This window comes from Chenopodium quinoa, unplaced genomic scaffold, assembly GCF_001683475.1.
Source record: "Chenopodium quinoa cultivar QQ74 unplaced genomic scaffold, ASM168347v1, whole genome shotgun sequence".
Taxonomy (NCBI): Eukaryota; Viridiplantae; Streptophyta; class Magnoliopsida; order Caryophyllales; family Amaranthaceae; genus Chenopodium; species Chenopodium quinoa.
In genome coordinates, this window is record NW_018743197.1 from 3,148,040 (window position 1) to 3,159,364 (window position 11,325).

Genomic DNA, 11,325 nt, shown 5'->3' on the forward strand with positions numbered 1-11,325 from the left:
AACCCAAAAATACAAAAGAAAAAAAAAACTAATACTAGAAAACAAAAATAGTCACCGAATGAAGAATGCCTTTGTCATTCGTAGGTTAGTTCGGTCTCGATCTCGGGAGCCAGACGCCAAGTTCTAGATCTAAACATGCCTTGGTGAGGATCCTACGCCGCTCATACAAGTAATGTTGGAGGCTTGAACAATAAAGCTCACATCGGGTTACAAAAACCATCTCTAGGGCTTCAAATCCCCTAATGAGAGCAACACCTTCTTACCACAAACAAGTGAATTTGGGTTCGATGGGGCCTAACGAGTTCTAGAACAACTACCTTTAGCATGAACATGTCCCAGAGTCAACCAATGGCAATCCCCGAAGCATGCAAACTTATAACACTCAAGAAGCAAAGCATTCAAACACACGAGTCAACATTATTATGCTCGAAATGAAAATGAAACAACTAAGCTTTTCGTGGTTTGCCATGAATAAAAAGGAAAATCTTTTTCACTTTTTTTTTTTTTTTTTTTTTTTTAATGCAAGGAGTACAAGAGAGATAAGAGGGCTAGTAAACATATAATTCTCAATCGACAAACAAAGATCGTTCGGCATCAATACCAACGATCACCAGATTCCGAGGAATCAAATGCAAACAACCTCGAACAATCAACTCCATTCTAGTCTAAACTAAACTATGCACACAAGGAAAAATAAAGGAAAGTAGGGAAAGATCTCACCAAATGCTGCTTGAAATAGAACACAAGGCAAAATTGCGATCTCACCAAGGTTTCCGGAGCTTGAGTTGCTCCTTATCCCATCATTTTGTGCTTCCGTTTTCAAGCTACAAGGAAAGTGAGCCAAAAGAAAAGAAACACTACAAACTATACAAAGAAAAGTTAGTGAACAAAAGGAAAAGACTTAGAATTATAAACAAAAGAAAAAAGATTGACAAAAAAGCTATCTACAAAATTTGGATTTAGGGATTTGGATTTTGAGATTTGGATTATGGGATCAAGAGAGAAGAGGGAAAAAACAACTTCAATTTTTTTTTTTTTTTATTTTTTATTTTTTTATTTTTTTTTTTTAATGGTTCATAAACATCATCATCATAAGAATATTACCAACCAAAAATCATCTCTAACTACAATAAATTCATTATCCGTGATGGTTCTCCATATGCACAAGCTACCATCCTAGCACACTACCCTCCTATGTACACTTCAACCAAAAGGAACATCCTCCCCACGCTAGTCTTTTGCACGTCTCGAGCAAAAGGAATAGCATGAAAGTCCGGGGGGGGGGGGGAAATGGAGGGAGAGAACCCTCATTGGGGTTTATATCCTCCCGTTCCTTAGGGGGGTTCATGAAATCAAACCCCGGGCGATCCATGGATGGATGGAAAGGTTGGTTAAAGTGCTCATAGGGCCACCCTTGGGTACCCCAACCACCATCAAAAGGATTCGGGGTTGATGGACTTGCCGGATCATAGACGTAGTCACACCCACCCGGCCGATAAGGGTTGTATGGTGGGGTACCAACACGTTGGGATGGGTCGATAGGACCTTCCCAATAAGCATAGGTGTTGGGGGAGGGGTTGTTAGGGTCATAGGTGTCCCAATGTGGAACTGGACCCTCTTGAGGCGGGTGGTAGGGATAGTTAACATAGGGCGTTTAATGCCCGCTTGCACAAGACTATCATAGTTCATCCTTGCGTAGTACCCCCATTGTTCAATAGAAGCCTGATTATCAAAACGAATACCATCGAGGGTACTACGCAGGGCACTCATATCAAAAGGAGAAGAGGAAGAAGAAGAAGATGTCTCACCTCCCCCACTAGGGGGGGGGGAAATTATGCTCCACTTGGTAGACCGGTTGAGGGTGAGGGATTGCACCGCGGGCTTGTTTTTTCCTTAATTCATCGGGGATGAATTTTCGCGCAATCTTCCACCTTAGCGGGTTGGAAGGGTCTACCGAAGTGTGAGGAGGATCCGGGAGGACACACCATTCTTCTCCATTATCTACCAAGAGGATAAATTTGCGATTCTGGGTGGAGTAGTTGATGAAGCGTTGGTTGCGGAGAGCAACAATAGAAAGAGCATAAGGAGGGTAGCCAACGGCCTCTTCTTCTTTGTTTTGGAGCACATGGGGAGCAAATCAATTTGGTCCTTGTAAGCTCCACCATTCAAAGAAAGGGAAATGAGGGTGATCATGCCCCATGTGTATCTCATCACCAAGCCGCCCATCTCGAGTGTCCAACAATCTCGAGATAAAAGTGGTGGAGCATTTGAACTTTAAACGCTGAGGATTGTCGGCCAAGAAAAGGCAAGCTACCTCATCTTTCACCATAGAGCCGAGGTTTGCCTTGAAGAATGCGGCATACTGAAGGAGTCGGGCAAAGTATCTCAAAGCAATATGGATGATGTTGTTGACCTTTGCGGTGTTAGTGCGAAAGATGGGCTTGGTGGAGATGCTCTGCCACCATTCTTGTTCATTATAGGGAATGCGACACATTGAGGTCATATCGGAAGGTCGATGCATCCCGGTTGCTTGCCAATGGAAGATCTCATTGAGCTCACTCTCGGTTAGGGAATGGTCTTCGTTGAACATACGAAAGTGAAGAATAATTTGAGATTCATTCCCTTCATCATCTTCTTCAATGACTTCCTTGCGGAGGGAAGCAAGGAACTCCAATGTGACACGCTCATAGGTGTGAGCGTGGAGGTCAATGAACTCGCCCCAACCAAAGTTTTGTGCGAGCCGGACTACTTCATCCATGATGCCAAGCTTTCTTAAGGTGTTCCCGCAGAAGAACCTTGTAGATCGAATGGGACGGTCTATGAGGGTTTTTATAGACATCCCAAAAGTGTTTGTTTGGAGCGATGATGCCATGATCATAGATGCCGGGTGGAGGAGGAAAATTTGACGATGAAGATTCACCCGTCCTCTTCCTCTTGGACTTGCTTTTGCCAAAAAGATGCATTGTGAATCTACAAAAATCGCCAAGAATTAACATTAGGAAGATTCAAGCCAAAAGGGGGCACAAGAAGCTCGTCGAGATTAAAAGTGTGTGCAATGAGAGTAAAAGCCATGAGTTGTGAAATAGATGTAGACGGTAGCAACAATACAATTCAAGGCATTAATGGACACTTATAAACCAAGGCATGAGCTAAAAATCCTATGGCAATCGAATGCAAATCCTAAGAAAACCTAGGCGAAAATGGGCATGACGTCCCCTAAAATTCATGAAATCCACTCAAAACTCATCGAAATCAAACCGAGAACAATGAGTAATAGTCACAAAATTCCATCCAACTCAAGAATTTCTCAATCAAAATGTAGCATGAACAACCTAGTGAAAGATTAACACATTCAAGCAAACAAATTGAAATCATGAAAACCCAAGTCATACATGCATATTCATCATGAAATAAGTTCTACTAATAACAACCAACCAATTACAACAAGGAAATCCCAATAACCATTTAAATCAAACAAGTCATGACTAACAATATCAATTATACCACATATCATACTTGAACATGTAAAACATGGTAAAACAAAGAGAAATTGAAGAAATGAGCTTGCAAAAGCTAGTATAACCATACCACAATTGATTGGAAGTAAGTAGAAATCAAGAAGTTTCAAGTCACTCAAACCCTAGAAATTGTGGAAAAAATTTAAGGAGTGATTTTTATGGGAGATTGTAGGAATTGAGTAGTGGATGTAAATGAAGTGAGGAGGGAAAAAAGATAGGAGTGATTTTTATGGAGATTTGAGGTTGAAGGAGGGTGACTATGGAGTATTAGGGTGAGAAGGAGAAGAAAAGGGAGAGGGAGAGCCGAATGTAAGAAGTAAGAGTGAGAAAGCAGCGGCTCAAACCTTTTAATTCTGGGCAAGCTCGAAAAAGGTTCGGTCGGACCTTATGAGGTTCGGTCGGACCATAATAAGTTCGACCAAACTTTTTAAAAGTTCGGTCGAACTTTTGGATTTTCCAGAAACTGCCAGAATTCAGCCTAATTTGATTTCCAGAACAGGAGCGGCCGAACTGTATGAAGGTTCGGTCGGACCAGCATAGGTTCGACCAAAACTTATGAAAAGTTCGGTCGAACTCTTTGATTTTCCAGAATTCGACAGTTTTTAGCCCATTTTGAGTTCTAGGGGAGGAGCGGCCGAACTCTTAGGTGGTTCGGTCAAACTTTTGCAAAGTTCGGCCGAACCTTGTTGCAGTTTGGTCGAATACCCCTAAATCCCTCTATCTGAAAATTTGCACAAAACTTCCCCTCAAGACACACTAAAATACAACACAATCATGCCTAAGGTATATGGAAAATGCATTCCTTTTTAAGGCAAGACAAACAAGAATACCAACACAAACCAAATACACGCAAAACCATCAATCCAAAGTTGTGAAAGAAGAAAAGAAAACATCAAGCAAATAGAATAGAGGAGGGTTAGAAACTCGGGTTGCCTCCCGGATGCGCTTCTTTAACGTCACTAGCTTGACGTACTTCACACATTCAAGAGATGAGATTGCATTGCATTGACTCAATCAAACCAACATGAGCATCCTCATAATAAAGCTTGAGGCGATGCCCATTGACCTTGAATGACCTCGATCCATCCAAATCATTTAGCTCAACTGCTCCATGGGGGAACATCTCCTTAACGGTGAATGGACCACTCCACCTTGACATGAGCTTTCCGGGAAACAATTTCATCCTTGAATTGTAAAGCAACACCTTATCTCCAACATTGAAGGTCTTCTTTTCAATTTGTCGGTCATGCCACTCCTTTGACCGGGTTTTGTACAAGCTTGCACAATCATAAGCATCCATCCGTAGTTCCTCTAACTCATGCAAGTCTAGCCACCTTTGTTCACCCGCACTCGCCAAATCAAAGTTGATCTTTTTGATAGCCCATTGAGCACGGTGTTCAAGTTCAACCGGAAGGTGACAAGACTTACCATATACAAGCCGGTAGGGGGTAGTGCCGATGGGGTTTTGAAAGCGGTTCTATAGGCCCAAAGGGCATCATCTAGCTTGTCCGACCAATCTTTCCTATTCCTAGCCACTGTTTTCTCAAGAATTACCTTGATTTGGCGATTGGAAACCTCCGCTTGCCCACTTGTTTGTGGGTGATAAGTCGTTCCAAAGCGTTGATGGACCCCATTCTTTCTTAGCATCTTTTGAAACACATTATGAATAAAATGAGAACCATTATCGCTAACCACTGCTCTAGGGATCCCAAATCTTGGAAATATCACCTTTTTGAACATCTTCATCACTACCTTGTGGTCATTAGTTGGGGAGGCAATGGCTTCAACCCATTTAGAAACATAATCAACCGCCACAAGGATGTATTGATTTCCATTAGATGAGGGAAAAGGTCCCATGAAATCAATGCCCCACACATCAAACACCTCAAGTTCAAGAATCGGTTGTTGAGGCATTTCATTTCTCTTCGAAACATTACCGGTTCTTTGGCAAGAGTCACATGTTTTCACAAATCCCCATGAATCTTTGAAGATTTGAGGCCACCATAACTCGCTTTGTAATACTTTGAAGGCTGTTTTGTTGGCACCCATGTGCCCTCCACAAGGATCGGAGTGTCACATCTTCAAAACGCTCTTCACTTCATCATTTGGCAGACATCTACGGAGTAAACCATCTACTCCTCTTTTGAAAAGGATCGGATTATCCCATATGTAATGCCTTGCTTCCCTTTTCAACTTCTTCTTCTGGTTCCTTGAAGCATTTGGAGGAAACTCCCCACAAGCCAAATAGTTCACCAAATCCGCAAACCAAGGAAGATCTTTCTCGGCCAACAAGTAAAGCACATCATCTTTTAACTCATCACAAATTGGGACCCCATCGTCATTATCTTGCACGTTCTCTAACCGGGATAGATGATCCGCAACCACATTTTCGGCCCCCTTTTTGTCCCGAATCTCTACATCGAATTGTTGAAGTGATAGCACCCAACGAAGAAGACGAGGCTTGGACTCTTTCTTTGCCACAAGGTACCTAATAGACGCATGATCAGTGTAGACAATAGTTTTGGAACCAATGAGGTAGTTCCAAAACTTCTCAAAAGCATGAACCACGGCAAGAAATTCTTTCTCTGTTGTGGTGTAGTTCCGTTGAGCTTCATTCAAGGTCTTAGACATGTAGTAAATCACGTGAAGCCTCTTCTCTACCCTTTGCCCCAATACACCTCCAATCGCAACATCACTTGCATCGCACATAAGCTCAAATGGCAAATCCCATCTTGGCCCTTGCACAATTGGGGTTGAGATTAAAGCCTCCTTTAATTTGTTGAAAGCTTGGAGACACTCTTCATCAAAAATAAAGATGGCATCTTTTTGAAGAAGAGCATTTAGGGGTCTAGCAATTTGTGAGAAATCCTTGATGAATCTCCTATAGAATCCGGCATGCCCCAAAAATGACCTTACTCCTCTCACATTGATTGGTGGGGGAAGCTTTTCTATCACTTCAACTTTGGCCTTGTCAACCTCAATCCCTTTGTTTGAAATCTTGTGACCAAGGACAATTCCCTCTTCCACCATAAAGTGGAATTTCTCCCAATTCAAAACCAAATTGACCTTCTCACATCTTGTCAAGCACTTGCCCAAGTTGGACAAACAATCCTCGAACGAAAGGCCCCCTACCGAGAAATCATCCATGAAAATTTCCATTTCGGCTTCAAGCATGTCCCCAAAAATACTCATCATGCATCTTTGGAAGGTTGCCGGTGCGTTGCAAAGCCCGAAGGGCATCCTCCTGTATGCAAAGGTTCCATAGGGACAAGTAAAAGTTGTTTTCTCTTGGTCATCCGGGTTTATAGGGATTTGAAAGAAACCCGAATAACCATCAAGAAAGCAATAATACTTGTGCTTGGTTAGTCTTTCAAGCATTTGGTCGATAAAAGGGAGAGGAAAATGATCCTTGTTGGTGGATGCATTTAGACGTCTATAGTCTATGCACATCCTCCAACCAGTCACCGTTCTAGTTGAAATGAGATTACCATTCTCATTTTCAACTACGGTCATTCCTCCCTTTTTAGGGACCACATGAACGGGGGAAACCCATCTAGAACTTGAAATTGGGAAGATGATGCCGGCATCAAGGAGTTTGGTGATTTCCTTCTTCAACACCTCCCCCATTTGAGGATTGAGTTTCCTTTGCCTCTCAATGGAAGGCTTAGCACCCTCCTCAAGTGTTATGTGGTGCATACATAAAGCGGGGCTAATACCTTTGAGGTTATCTATGGTATAGCCTAAAGCACCTTGGTGATCTCTCAAAACACCACATAACATTTGAGTTTGGCACTCGTTCAAAGAAGAATTCACAATAACCGAAAAAGTTGAATTGGGGCCCAGAAACTCATACCTTAGGTGTGATGGTAGAGGTTTCAACTCTACCATTGGAACACCCTTACCTTCTGTTGAGATAGCTACTTCTAATTCATCATGTGTTGTGATTCCCATGCACACTTGCTCATTGCTTGATTCCGTACTTCCTTCAAGAATCTCTTCATACAATGCCATCTCTTTGCTTTGGTCACCTATCTTTTCCTTGTTCAAAAGGACATTATCAAGGGCATCGTTAGTAGTGAGCAAGTGCTCATGCATAGAAGTTACAATAGAATCAATAGTATCAATCATCATGCAATTATCAAGACTAGAGCTTGGATATTTCATACTCTCATTCAAATCAAATTCTATCACCTCATCTCCTACTTTTAGTGAAATTTTAGCACTTTGAACATCTATTAAAGCACCCGAAGTAGCAAGAAAAGGTCTTCCTAGAATTATTGGAATGTTAACATCTTCATCCATCTCTAACAAAACAAAATCCACCGGGATTACAAACTTCCCCACCCTTAGAGGAACATCCTCTACCTTACCCTTTGGGAATTTAATAGAGCGATCGGCCAATTGAAGGGTGATGTTGGTGGGTAGAAGTTCCCCTATCCCAAGTCTTTGGTATACCGAGTATGGCATTAGGCTAAAACTAGCCCCTAGGTCACACAAAGCATTATCAATTTGCATCTTGTATATTGCACATGGGATAGAAAAGTTACCGGGATCTTTTAACTTTGGTGGCATCTTATTCATGATAATAGCACTACAATTCTCGGTGAGATTCACCGTTTCCACCACATCACACTTTCTCCTTCCACTCAAAATATCTTTTAAAAACCTAGCATAGTTAGGCATTTGCTTGATAGCATCGGTAAAAGGGATTGAAAGGTGAATTTGCTTCAGTGTTTCAAGGAATTTTCCGAATTGCACATCTAATTTGTGTCTCACAAATTTATGGGGATATGGAAGTCTTTGCAATTGTTTGGTTTCTTTTTCACTCTCTTTTTCTCTTCTCTCTTTCTCAAATTCTTTTTCTTTCTCACATTCTTTCTCCTTTTCATTCTCATGGTTTTTCTCTCTCTCTTGTTCAAAATCACTTTTAAAGGGAGGCTCACTCATGTTCACTTTCTCATTGTTTTCCTTAGGGACTCTCTCTTCCAACACTTTCCCACTCCTAGTTGATATAGCATTCACCGGTTTCTTGGGGTCAAGTCCTTGGGGTGAAAGTTTAGAAGTGCTAGCTCCCTCTTTTAAAGCATTGGCCAATTGAGAAATTTGTGTTTCAAGCATTTTGTTATGGGTCATTACTTCACTAAATTTCTTTTCACTTGAGGCCATGAAAGAATTGAACATTTTAGTTTGATTTTCCATCATTTCCTCCAAGCTAGACCTACTATGTGGTGCTTGTGCATAGTGGTTGTCTTGGGAAGCCCTATTACCTCTAGCATTCGAATTGGACGTATTTTGATTAGAAGAAACTCTATTATTATTGTTGTTCCAATTGTTCCGATTATTAGAGTTTCCCCCTTGGTGAAATTGCCCTTGATTCCCATAGTTTCCTTGATTATTATGATTATGGTTACCATAACCACCTTGTTGGTTGTAGTTACCTTGGGGATTTTGGTCCCTTTGGTTCCTACTTCCCCATTGATTTTGATTATGGTAATCGTAATCATTTCCTCTTTGGTTATAGGAATTCCCCCCTTGTTCTCTTCTATTTGGTGGTAAGTATCTTTGATTGTCATTCCTATGTCTATTATCATAAGACAAGGCATTAACTTGTTCATTTTCATTTTCATTACCATCTTCGTATTGGGGTTGGGGTTGGAAATCATAATTACAAGAAGAGGTATCATGGTCATAAGCCCACAATTTTCACAAAACAAACATCCATGAGGCATGTTATTAGAAGTAGAGGGAGAAGAGTTAGAATTCATACCTCTCCCCTTAGATTGGGAGGGATGCTCTTGTGTTGAACTAGAGGTCTCTAGTTTTGCCTTAATGGACGTCATCTCCTTTCCAAGGTTGGCGATTTGGGAGGTCAAATTGTTGATGGCATTAAGGTGATCAACGGAGTAAACCACATTTCCTCCCTTGTTTAGAGAATCTCTCTCTCCTTCTTGCCAATCCATGTGGTGCCTCACCACATCCTCAATTATCTCTATGACTTGCTCCTCCGTCTTGTTCATAATCGGGCCACCCGCTCCTGCATCCAAGCTAGTCTTTCCTTGTGGGCTCAAGCCCCCATAGAAAATTTGAAGCACTTGATATGACGGAATGCCATGATGAGGGCACTCCCTTTGATATTCCTTGTATTGTTCCCATGCTTCATAAATGGTTTCACTAGCTTTTTGACGGAAACCTTGGATCAAAGCTCTTGCCTCGGCCGTCTTCTTTTGGGAATAGAATCTTCCTAAGAAAGCCGTGGTGACCTCGTCCCAAGTTCTCAAGGAGTTAGGCCTCACCTCCTTCTCAAGCCATTCAAGAGCTCTTCCTATCAAAGAAAAAGGAAACAACTTTAGTCTCACAAACTCTTGAGTTACCCCATTTACCTTGATCGTGTTACAATATTTTTCGAACTCGTTCAAGTGTGCAAGAGGGCTCTCATGTTTTGCTCCACTATATTGCCTCCTTTCAATCAAATTAATCATTGCGGGCCGAATCTCGAAGTCATTGGCTTGAGTAACGGGTGGAGCAATGCCGCTTGAAGCTCTATAAGCTCCTGGAGTTCCCAACTCCTTTAAAGGTCTTTGAGGTGGTGGTTCGCGTCACCCATTTGATCTCGATCCTCCTCGAAATTGGTCTCTCTAGCTGGGGGAGTAGTAAACGGCCTAGAACCGGCTCTTTTTCTCCTTCTATAAGTTTGCTCAATCTCGGGATCGTAAGGTACCAAGATCCTGTTATGAGTTCTGCGCATACACTCTCAACAAACGCAATTAGTACCAAGGCTACAAGTGTAGCCAAAAAGAGACAATCTTTTCGAAATTTTTTTTATGGTGAACTAGACTCAAGTAATCAATTAGCTATCAACAACACCGTTCCCCGGAAACGGCGCCATTTTGATGGGCGTTAGAACGGTCGTATATTCCACACTCAATCAAACACATTTATTAACAAACACCTTACAAACCAAGCATAATGACAAGTAAGAGTTCGGTCCACAAGGAACATGATATGATTGCCAAAGATCTTTACACTTAAGCTAACTCGAAGTCAATTGGTGAATAGGGGTTCGTCAAGAAGACAAACAAACTATGGTTCTAAATCAATGAATTAAAGATACTAGGGAATGAGATCCACTCAACCAAGGCAAATAGGCAAACGGGGAGTAAAATAGACAAGATATAGCAAGGACTATATGTAAAATCAACCTCATGCAATTAGAAAACAACTCACACTACTAAACTTAGATTCCTCATTAGTTTAGCAATAGATGATACATAATCAAATTACAATAAGTAATGACGTACTCAATTTACACTTCCATGTCAAATTAGGCATATCATATTATCAAGCTCCTTAGTCAAGGGTAGCTAAACCTATCATGAGGAACTAACAAGCAATCTCATATAATCAATTTAATTGCAATACAAACATCAATGCTTCTCCCACATTTGCATAGTTAACCCAAAAGATCGAGCTTCACCCAACCCCTAGCAAGAAAACTACTCACAACTCATGTTTATCAACATGCAATCAAGAATTAGGGTTCTAAATACTTCCATAATTGGGGAAAAGTGGTTAACAATTGAAATAACTATCATCCAATAACAAATTACCAAGAACTAAGAAGATTTAAATAACATGCAAATACCAAATGAAATCTGAAATTAAAAGGAAGAAGGTTGGAGAAATTACTAATTGAAGCTTCAAATGTTGAATACAAATTGCCAAACTTTGAGAATAATTCTTGAATTTAACTAATACAATGATTTGATTTGATGAAAACTAAGCTAAATTAATCCTAAGGAATGTTTCA